The 11,248-nt window shown below is 38.3% G+C and overlaps 1 long non-coding RNA gene across 2 annotated transcripts; it reads right to left on the bottom strand.

The window, feature by feature from the left end:
* Positions 1–708: 708 nt before the first annotated feature.
* LOC132380136 (uncharacterized) lies at positions 709–10,749 on the bottom strand. Of its 2 annotated transcripts, none has more exons than XR_009507651.1 (3): positions 10,615–10,749; positions 10,186–10,378; positions 709–6,259 (listed from the first exon to the last, which is right to left on the bottom strand). It is a non-coding gene; the product is annotated as an uncharacterized LOC132380136 (long non-coding RNA). The 2 variants fall into 2 exon arrangements; XR_009507650.1 differs by having other exon boundaries at positions 709–4,314.
* Between the last annotated feature and the right edge of the window lie 499 nt (positions 10,750–11,248).

The raw sequence follows: 11,248 nt of genomic DNA, 5'->3' as shown, positions 1-11,248 counted from the left end.
ACATCTTGGCTGTTGAGGAAATGCAGAGTAGATTCACGAGGTTAATTCCTGGGATGTTCGGACTGTCTTACACAGAGAGGTTAGAGAGACTGGGCTTGTACACGCTGGAATTAAGGAGATTGAGAGGGGATCTGATTGCAACTTATAAGATTATTAAGGGATTGGACAAGATAGAGGCAGGAAATATGTTCCAGATGCTGGGAGGGTCCAGTACCAGAGGGCATGGTTTGAGAATAAGGGGTAGGTCATTTAGGACAGAGTTAAGGAAAAACTTCTTCTCCCAGAGAGTTGTGGGGGTCTGGAATGCACTGCCTCAGAAGGTAGTGGAGGCCAATTCTCTGGATGCTTTCAAGAAGGAGCTAGGTAGGTATCTTATGGATAGGAGAATCAAGGGATATGGGGCAAGGCAGGAACTGGGTATTGATAGTAGATGATCAGCCATGATCTCAGAATGGCAGTGCAGGCTCAAAGGGCCGAATGGTCTACTTCTGCACCTATTGTCTATATGTACAGTATATAGGCTATCTATGTGCTCATATTTACTGTGCTTATTTTTATTACTGTGTTCTTTGTCTTATTGTGATCTTTATACTGCATCAGACCTGGAATAACAATTATTTTATTCCTCTTTCCTCATTTAAACCACAAATGACATTAAACATTATCGATCCTGAAGTGCAGATTTTAATGATGTTTAATAATGCAGTTACTGCTGTAGATCCTATTACATTTTAGTCAGTAGGCAGTGGATTAGCCGGCATGGTTTATATGCTGGTAATCTGTGACCATAAAATAAACCTGTTAACACCATAATATAACATGGAAGTTCACATATTCAGCATTCTATACTTCAATGTAACATCAATTCCTACAATACGTTTTGCTCTTAGTTAATACCTAATTACTATTTAACAATTTTAAAATGCTGAAATTTTTTTCTTAAGTGTGGAAATTCACAAAATATTTTCTTTTCCATAGATTACAGTATCCATATCCTTTCCTGTATTGAAACATTCTCCCGTCTATGACAAAGCCAAACAGCAGAGGCCGAATAAAAACAGACCAAGAAGATTTTCCTTCTTTGATTCCCTCTCTGTGAAAGTGAAGGGTGCGTACAAAATGGCTGTAGCATTCTCCCATGTATTGCAGAGATCTCTAAAATAATTCAAGCATGTGAAGATCTTTGGGGCATCAGCATATGAATATGAATATTTTTCTCAGCATTCTGTGTGTGTGTGTGTGTGTGTGTGTGTGTGAGAGAGAGAGAGAGAAAGAGAGAAAAGCCAAACACTTTCTTCATCAGTGTATGTTTTAGGCTATATTTTAAATTTATCATATTATAATGAAAATTAGTGATCCATCCCCTGTCTGTGATAGTGACCTTATAATTAGGCTAAGTTGTTCATGGACAATTTTAGCAGAACAAAAGGTATACAATCTCAAACTAATATTTTATATCCACAGAGTTTATCAGCAAGCTCTTATAAATAACAAATTTGTGGTATTTTAAAATAGGATTATTTCACACTTGTTGAAGTCCGACTCACATGACTAAATTTGACAAGTAGTTCTAATCTAAAGAGAAAGGGCAGACATTCTTTACATGCATTCAAAGAATCTCTGCTTCAAAACATAAAGAATCATTTTGATAATCTCTTCCTCAACTTGGCTTCATTTCAGATCTTAAAAGTACATCCACTGCCACACTGGTACACATTTTTATCCTCACTTATATTTTGGTTATTGTGATGTGGAACCATTGAAAACAACCAAACCAATTTGTCTAAGGATTTGTTTAGGTGACAGAGGGACTAGCCCCAGATTTACTGGTAATTGAGAACATATTTCAAACCTGATGTTGTGTGAAAGGTGAACAATGTTTTGTTGACACAGTCTAGAGGGAATTGTACTGTTTGATATTCATTGAACAAATAAATCCAAATTTACAGTATTTGCAAAACTAGACAGGTTAATATAACTTGACTTTCCAAGATAGTTTGTAGTTTGTACTTTAATATACAATATATTTCTAGCTAACTTTAGAAGCATTCAGTCTCAGATTTTCAAAATATAATATTTCATGACATAGTCTCCAATAAAGATATCATCTCAATTTATTTCTACCATATTGTAGTAAGTGTCCCTTGTTTTTCCTTCTTGTTCCTCATTTTATTTATTTTACAAAGCTTCATTTGGCTCTTTGAGATGCATTAGTTATAAGTTTAATCTCACCCCAGCAGAAATACTCAAATTCTGCTTTGGTAGTATTGAGGAATATCATAAAAATGAACTGATTTTTGGATGTGATATTAAACTGAGACATATAAATCCCCTCGTCATTTAGGTATAAAAAACTCTGGACATTATTTGAAGAACAAGTAAATTGCCGGTATATATATTTGTTAACATTCCTCCCTTAAGCAAGACATTCGTGAAGAGATTATTCAGTAATTCATTAATTTGCTGTTGCGGGACTTTGCTGTGTAGAAACTGACAGCTGTACTTGTCTTCTGAACAATAGGTAATTATCGGTTCAAGATATACCTTTAATAAATGTTTTGGAGAGACACGAGAAGATGAAAGATGTTCTGTAACTGCAAACTTATTTTTCCTGCAAGTTCATCTTTGTGCATAAAATTAGATTTGTTTTTACTTCCCAGCTTCCAGTACTATTGCTAAGCACGTTTAAATTTTTTTTCAAGTTCTCTACCATTTAGTACAACATATTGTTTTGCTGCAACAAGTTTACTCAGAATTTCAATGATTGAAGTTCAATTTTACAAGCAAACCAACATTTTGCAAAATACAAAGTACACATCAAGACTCCACAGTGTACATATTAAACAGTCGGCCACTGTGTACACTTCTTGCAATTGCAACACTCTTTGAAATACTACTGCTTTATCCCCAGGACTTGCAGCTGTGATTTTTACTTAGTTTTCATAAACAGTATGTTTGAAAAATGAAAATAAAATTCAAAAAGCATTTATTTCCAGAGGCTTGTAAATAAAATGTATAAGACCATAAGGCCTTCTTATAGATAACCACCCTGCTGCTGCTGTCTTGGCATCTAATTGTGTGAAATAAAATAATTGGTAGCAGAATTGTGCATTAGTCTGTGACTAATTTTCAACTATTTTGTCTAATGTAGCAATAAGATACTACTAATTTTCAAGGCTATATCATCTGTTCTGGCACAGTTTGATTCATTGCACTTTAAATTGATTCATTTTCTGATAATGTTTCTGAAAATATATGAAAGAAAATCTTGAGCAGACAGATTTAAAGAACCAAGTTTGTTGTTTAGTTATTCCATCAGAATATTTATTTTTGGTCATCGTAGCATTGCATTAGGCATGAGTTTGTTTTACAATATCTGATATATTATTATAAATTCATCAGTGTAATTAAGCTAAAAAATCATTAACCTCAGTGAAGCATTTCACATTTCTGAAACAATGGCCTGAAGGATTTAGCTAGTTCAAAGAGAGAAAATGTGGACAGCAGCAGCAATTGTAACATTACATTCAAAATAATTTTAATAAATGCTTATTAGGAATGAGTAACTTGTGCTATCTAATGTTATAAGTTTATAATGGTCTTTATCCATCAAATAGAGGGCCAGCAGCTTCTAAATATTCACAATGTGTTATACTGACGGAAGTTTTGCTGTAATATATTTCAGGAGCTGCTGACAGAAAACCCACTCTAATCACTTTACAAGCAGAGTTTGTACGACAGTATGACTTACTTTTATGGAACTTCCATATATTTGTGTTTTGCCATAGATGCATGGCCTTTAATTTTTAAAAAAATTTACCCGGGAATCTTTAGTGTACAAAATTCCACAGAGGGAGATAAAGTTGGGAACAGGATAGAGTGAACAGGAACACCCTGGATCCTGAATGCATATCGTATCATAATGCAGTCATTGACACGTTTTTAACCCTGGTTGACATGAGACAAACAATGACTTTACAATTCATTCATGCTACGCTGGTGTTTCCAGCACTACAATGTGAACACAGACCTAACATAAATTGCAATAATGCAGAAATTGTGAACTTTGCAATATCGTGCCTCTGTTGCAATGTTCTCCTGTTGTTGGGTGGGGGGCGGTGTAGGGAGGCCTCAGACCTTCATCCCAGCTGTTCCCAAGGTCTCTGACCTTCTACCCAGCTGTGCCTGGGGCTTGCCATTTACATGGGCAGTCACAGACCCCCATTTTCACCTGTTTAAGCAGCTGACCCTGCAAACCAAACTAATCACATTCCTGGATGGGAGCAATGAACCACAGGGCTCCAACGGCGCGTACTGAAAATAAACCAATAATTACTGAGGTAAAACATTTATCGATATGATTTAATCTCCACAACATTTGAGCTAAGCCAAAATCCTGTCTTTTTTCTTAAAATACGTGTGTCAATTGACAGTTTTCAAATTACTGTTACTAATAAAAGCAAATATTACTTGTCCACAGTTTTGTCTGAACTGTTAATAACTCAGCCACAATCTTCGAAGGTTCGCCTCTCCAGTTAGGTAAAGTCTGAAGCAAGAATGAAACTGAATTAACTTACCTAAGTGAAACTATATTAACTTAACCACCCGGATTGTCAATCTGAAACATAACTTTGACCAACTTTCTATTGGCCTGAATGTGTCATTTACGAAATACAATTACGCTGGTTGGTTTCACTGGTTGTTTCAGTCTTCTAATTTAAGAGGAACTTATTTAAAAAAAAATGTTTGCATACCTGTACTTTTGGAGGAATATGGGTCAAATGCAGGGAAATCAGACCAGCATGTTTGTCAGCATGGATAATTTGGGCAGAAGGACATGCTTCCATGCTGTGTTATTCTCTAACTCAATGACTTGCCAGTGGACACTTGAAGCACATTGCTCCTGTGCTGGGAAAGTGCTCCTTCTAACACAGAGAGGTTCCCCTTTTTATTTCCCTACCCATTGGTTACCTAGTCCTTCAACTCCACCTGACACATCAAATACGAGCTTCAGTTAGCTCCTACTCCAACTCCCTGATCTCAGCCCCAAACTTATGCAGCACCCTCCTGAAATTGATTGGACAGAGGCCCAAATAGAAAGAAATAGAACAGGCACTGGTGTTCACATGCACCTTGTTCTTCTAGATAGCAGAGGTTACGTGATTAGGAAGGGCTATGGGAGTAACTGCAGAGCGTTTAGTACGTGGTGCATACTGTAGTGAAAGGAGGATGGACTTAGCAATGGTAAATCCATTGAATGGTAAAGTAGTTGGTTAATCTCCTTGTTGGAGATGATTATTCCCTGGCAGTTCTGTTGAATGGGCATTACTCATGCTGCGTACTAGTTGTCAGTACATGCCTGTATATTGCCTGTGTGCATGTACTTCATTTTTTGAGGAGTTGTGAACAGAAGCTATTTCTGACACAATGTAAGGCAGGTCTTTGGTGAAGCAGCCCAAGATGGTTTGGTCTAGGACACAGCCCTGAGGAACTCCTGCATTAACTCCTGTGGTTATTGACCTTCAAAAACTGCAACAATTTACATTTGTGTAAGTTGCAACTCCAACCATTGTGACATTTTTCCATCGATGCCCATCAACTTTGGTCTAACTAGTGCTTCCCCATGTCACACTTGGTTGAAGCTGCTCGAGCATCAAGGGCAATCCACAGCCAGCTTACTCTAAGATACAGTAGTAATGATATCACTGAGTTAAATTTTACTTCTCATGGAAATGAAGGATGTAAGTAATAAAGTCAATTCAATTCAATTGATGGCATTATCTTGAAATCATCACTTCAGTGTAAGGCTGAATATTTTTTGGTCCTTAGCTAAAACTTAAATAACTCATAGACAATTCTTCAATTAGTCTTCAACTTTGCTACTTCAATTAGTTCAAGTAGCAACATTGAGCTCTGTAAATGTCTATGTCCAGGTCTTCATTAATCTCTCCAGTGGAATTTGAGAATGATCTCATCCAGCTCTGGATCTCAAAAACCTCACCATGATCTGCATGTCTCATAGTTGACACAGGTGGAGCCTGGTTGTTTTCCATGGAGAGAGATGACAGTGCAACAATTATTCTTCTTGGAGCCACTGCCACCCCTGGCATGGCACCGAAGAAGCCTAGTAATCTGTTAAAGCATTAACTGCTAGATGGCGAGCCGCTTTAGATATTGCCGTCTCTGGGCACTTTGGCTGCAGTCTGGGCTTGAGCTGAGAAGATGGATTCCAAGATGATCTAAATAAGTTCCTGGAAATCTGAAACAAAAAATAAAAGCTGACAGATAAACACAGGCAGCCTCTGTGGTTTCATCTTGGCATGAGTGCTGCCTGAATGCTGATTACTGCAACGTTTTCTGTTTTTCTTCCTTCAAGTTGTGATCTTGCTCCTTGAAATTAAAATCTGAATTCTAGATCCTTCCTAATTTACCCACCGTGTATGTTCGGTGAGCTACCTCCAGTTCTGAAGTTTCCTTAGCTTCAGTAGATGTTGCTCTCCATATGCTGTTTCTGTCATTATGCCGTAGCTCTTTCTGAACTAATGTCCATGTATATGAAATTTCAAATGACAACACGTCTTCAATATCATTCTTTCTTTTTCCATGGACTGTCTTGTGAGACTACACTTCTTCAAGTAGAAAAGGAGTAAGTGTAAGGGACAGTGAAAAGTTAAGAGGTGCATATTTAGTGCACCCTACTGCTGAATATCAAAAAGGATGGTGGGATAAGGGGAAGTGTTCATTTTGAGAGAGGACCACGTGTCTCGATACCTCATCTTCAATCACTAACCACCAAGTCAGCAAGGAATGGCATTGTTCTCCATGGACTTCAGGCATATAGGTTCTCCTGATCAGTTCCCACTACCCTTGGTTGGTGCCAATTTGACTTGCAGGAAAACAAAAGTGCATTATTGATTGTTGTGTTGTGTTGGGGTGATGTGGCTGTTTTACACGAAAACTTGCAGTGTATGTAATTTGTCAGGTGTCTGTGGGGGGGGGGTACGATGCTTGTATTTATGATGAGCATGTGAAAGTCTGACAGAGCATGTGATTAATTGTGGGTGATTGACGGGAATGTTATCTGAAGATAGTGGTACAGTTGATCGGATGTAATATTTGATGATGCATTCACTGATAGCGAGACCATTGACGTTTTGTGACATGGCATCCAGATCATAATGCCCGAGTCCTGGTGTTCTCCATAGCTGCTTGTTTCCAATGGCTTCTGTGTAGCCTAAGGATATCTTGGCCCTCTCTGGATATAAGGCATGCATCAATGTACTATCAGAAAGCTATGGGTCTGATGCACCATCAATAACTCTCGGAGACTGGAGACGAATAATAGGCTTTTATTAGTTGCAAGAGACCACAATTAGCAGTATGAGACCACCACACAACATCCTGGAGACTGAGGGAGGAGCAGTGCCTCCATTCGCCTTTATACAGGGGTCTGTGGGAGGAGCCACAGGAGCAGCCAGCAGAGGGGCGTGTCCAGACAGGTATATGTAGTTCACCACAGGGTCCAACTTGCTCCCATGTTGTACAATAATCCTTCAGTGTTTCTTAGATTTGATTCATTTGTAAAATGACTGCAAACACCTGCTACTGCCACAAAGCATTTCCCATTACAATGTAAGAGTCATAAGTCTGACCAGCTTGCTTTAATTTGAAGTAATCACTCATGATATCGGCTGGCTGCTGAAACAACCAATAAATGTGCAAAATCTTGACTTCATGCTGGATCCTGCTGCCATGAAAATACATGAAGATGGTATGGTATCTGCATTACATCAATGGTGCTGGTTAACCATGTTGATCCCTGTGCCTGCTTCCCCCCCGCCCCCCCCCCCCACCCCATGGCTATCCAGTTTCACATCTACAACTCCTAGCACTGTATCATTACAAGATTAAAGTATTATACAGATGCAGTCTGTGGTCACTGTTTAAATAAAGGTATGCATTGAAACAAAACTAGCCAATAGCTTGTCAAAACAAATTAAAATTTATATAACCTATTCAATCTTTAGAAAGGTGGCCTTCTTTTAATGATGTGAGTTCAGAGAAGAAACATTTGTAATTCCTGACAGATTTCTACCAGACGTCGTTAATGTGATGAAGGCATCACCCAAGACCCTGATTTTTAAAAATGCCCGTCACATTCAGTGCACTGAATTACTCATACCATTATGGTTAAAGTTTAGTTTGGAGCAAGTTCTATCATTGTTATCTCGAAGGACATTAAAAGCTTCCATAAAGTGGAGAATAAAAAGAACAAACTGCCAAGCCTGTGTCGCTCTCAATGTGACTCAGTTGTTTAATCTGTTAAGTATGTATATATTCATTTTACCCTTCACCACACTGATAATACTGGGCACAAAATCATCAAACCTGTAAAATGTTATAATTGACATCAGTCTTATACTTCTTGTGTATCACTATGTGGAAGTATGTATTAGGACATAGTTTCTACCCTTAATTTTAAATATGGTGCTGTGGATTTTAAATATGGTGCTTATTCATAGGCATTCCAGAACCTGACCAAGTCCTACCATTCTGGTTTGTTCTGTCTTTAATTGCCAAGCAATATATAGACCAATTTGATTTTAAAAGGCTTACTGACACTGTTCAGCCATTAGAGATTTCTATTTTTGTTCAGATCCACGGGAATTTGTTGATTCTTAATTTTCCAGGATCTGTGGGTGATTCATGGAAGAAGGCATTTTTCAAAAACAGAGGGAGTCTGACATAACGGTTCCTCTGACACAAAGAATAATGATTAACATTTACGTTCTCTTGTTTCCCACCCTTCAAGGTTCTCCCCTATTCTTCCCTCTGCTTCCTAAAGGCAGTAATTCATTGGCGCGATATGTTTCCACAGACACTGACAGTCCTTTATCTTCGGCAACTGGCCATTCATCATGTGCGACCTCTAGACAGCGAGAGTCAGCAAGTTATTTGACTGTGGCAACATCACAGCCGAGCCTAATCAGGTCCATTACTGATGTGCATTTGTTACAAACTGGGGTTACTAGAAAGTGATTCCAAGCAAGAACACTACCTTATTTTTAATATTAACAATTTTGCCTGTTTTTAACTAATCTTAGTGTCTCAAAATAAATTGATTTAGAAATGGACTTGGCTGTGCAGTTTAGTATCATGGATTCTGTGCACGAACAACAAGAATCAAGGAGGCCTTCTTGATTCACTAGATGTACCTTTCCTGTTATGAGAGCATAGAAGAGTCAACAATTTATTCTAGAGGAGTACAGTGTAAAAATGAGAATGAACTGAATTATTATTGAATCAGTTAACTGTGTTTCCTCTCATGGTCATGGTCAATGGGATTGATGCCTGTTTTCACTATCACCCATGTACAGGGTAATCATGCAACACATATAACTTAAGGAAATCGGCAGTCACTTCATCAGTCCATTGAACTGCTGTCAAGAAGTTTTCATGGGCTGATTATGTGCAGTGCACCTACTAGTAGCCCAATGAATAGCCTAAGTAGTGGTGCTCTTAACAAAAATTATTCTTGGAGAGCCATTAAAAATGTAATTTTAGTTCTAGGAAATTCTGCAAAATTTTGAAATTGTGCCTGTTCTGATTTTTCAACTTTATTGTTCTCCCTTTCCTTCTCTGAAGCTGAAAGGAGGAGCAACCAGTCCCCTTGACAGCTGGTGAAAATAATCACCTGGATCCTCATCAGAGATAATTATTCATGAACAGTTAGCAGGAATCCTGCAAAAGCATCTGTACATTGAACCTCCACCTACAGCTAATACCAAGGCACACTTCCCTTACAATTCTTTGCCTTTCTCCCAATATTAAAAGGCAATGATAATCTATGTTATTTTGGGTACGTCAAGTACTATGGTACTTCCATCTTTCTCACAATTTTCACTTCAGGAAGATCTTTTCCTTTCCTTATGCTCCTAAAATAGTCAGACTTCTGAGAGACCAATGAGACAACTGAGAGCCTTAAAGTCATATAGCACCGAAACAGGCCTTTTGATTGAACCCATGAAATCTAGTCCCATTTAGCTAATATCTTTCTAAATCTTTCCTATGCTGTATCTGCCTATGTTTCTTTCAAATGTTGTTTACATACCTGGCTCAACCATTCCATATGCAGCCCAACCTCAAGGAAAAAACATTACCCCTCAGCTTCCTTTTAAATCTCACCTTAGACTTCTGGCCTCCAGTTCTTGATTCCACGACCCTGGGAAAAAAGAGCTGAGCTGGTTCTTTTTTTGAATATGTCACAGGGTATAAAGTAGCCTTTAATGCTCTTGAGCATAGATCCAAGGTTCCATTCGTTTTCGTATCTAAGCAGCCTTTCACTGTTCTCCTCTCCTCTCCTCTCCGCCAAGCAAGTCTGGAAGAAATTTTGCATGATTGCCAAGAACACAGATTTCTCAAAAGAAAGCAACTCTCTGAGCACAATATTAAGAAACACTTGACCATTTGCACAATGATCTTCAACACATATGTGGCAAATTACTTTATATATTGGCCGAAGAGATTTGTGATATAAGATGAAAGGCAATTGAGCACTGATGATTTGTGTATGCAAACAATGTAGCTATACCACACTATATTTGTTCAACATACCGTACAGCAGAGAGGGGAATGATCTGTCTTGCTTTGCATCAATTGATTGAGGGAGAAATGCTGACAGGGTTATCTGGGAGAGCTGATTGGTCATATTCTTGCCAGAAGAAACTTGTGTTAGTGTCGCAATCAAATGAGCATGTCTCTTGCAAAATATATTCAGCATTCCCCTGAATCAAGTGCTTTTATAATGAGCAAGAGGCTGAAATCTGCAGACATTGCAAATGAGTCATTGAGGTTTCAATAAGTCAATGATTTTCATCTTTTGTGCCCTGCAATAAATGTCACAACTTAATCAACCATGGCCGGCGCAAGTCCCAGGCTCTGCTCAAGCTGAATTGAGCGGGCAAAGCTCTTCCTCCAATTCTTTAGCCACCTGTGAAAAGGCTTGCTCACTTAAAAAGGCAGCCAATCGTAATCCAGAATTCTACAAGCATTTTAAATAACTAATGCAGTTAACATCATCTAATTTATTGAGCTACAGGTTTTATAGTGGGTTGTTGAGCTTCTCTGACCTGTTAGGAAGCTGACAAATGAAAAGAAAAGCACACAGCTTTGTGGAGAAGCTTCGTGCCTTAACTGCATTGGTCTGATTTAATGATACAATCAGGCTATTTAGGTTCTGGTCAAAGGT

This window comes from Hypanus sabinus, chromosome 23 (assembly GCF_030144855.1).
Source record: "Hypanus sabinus isolate sHypSab1 chromosome 23, sHypSab1.hap1, whole genome shotgun sequence".
NCBI classification, from domain to species: Eukaryota; Metazoa; Chordata; class Chondrichthyes; order Myliobatiformes; family Dasyatidae; genus Hypanus; species Hypanus sabinus.
Note: the sequence above shows the minus strand (reverse complement) of the source record. Positions and strands in the feature narration are given on the sequence as shown.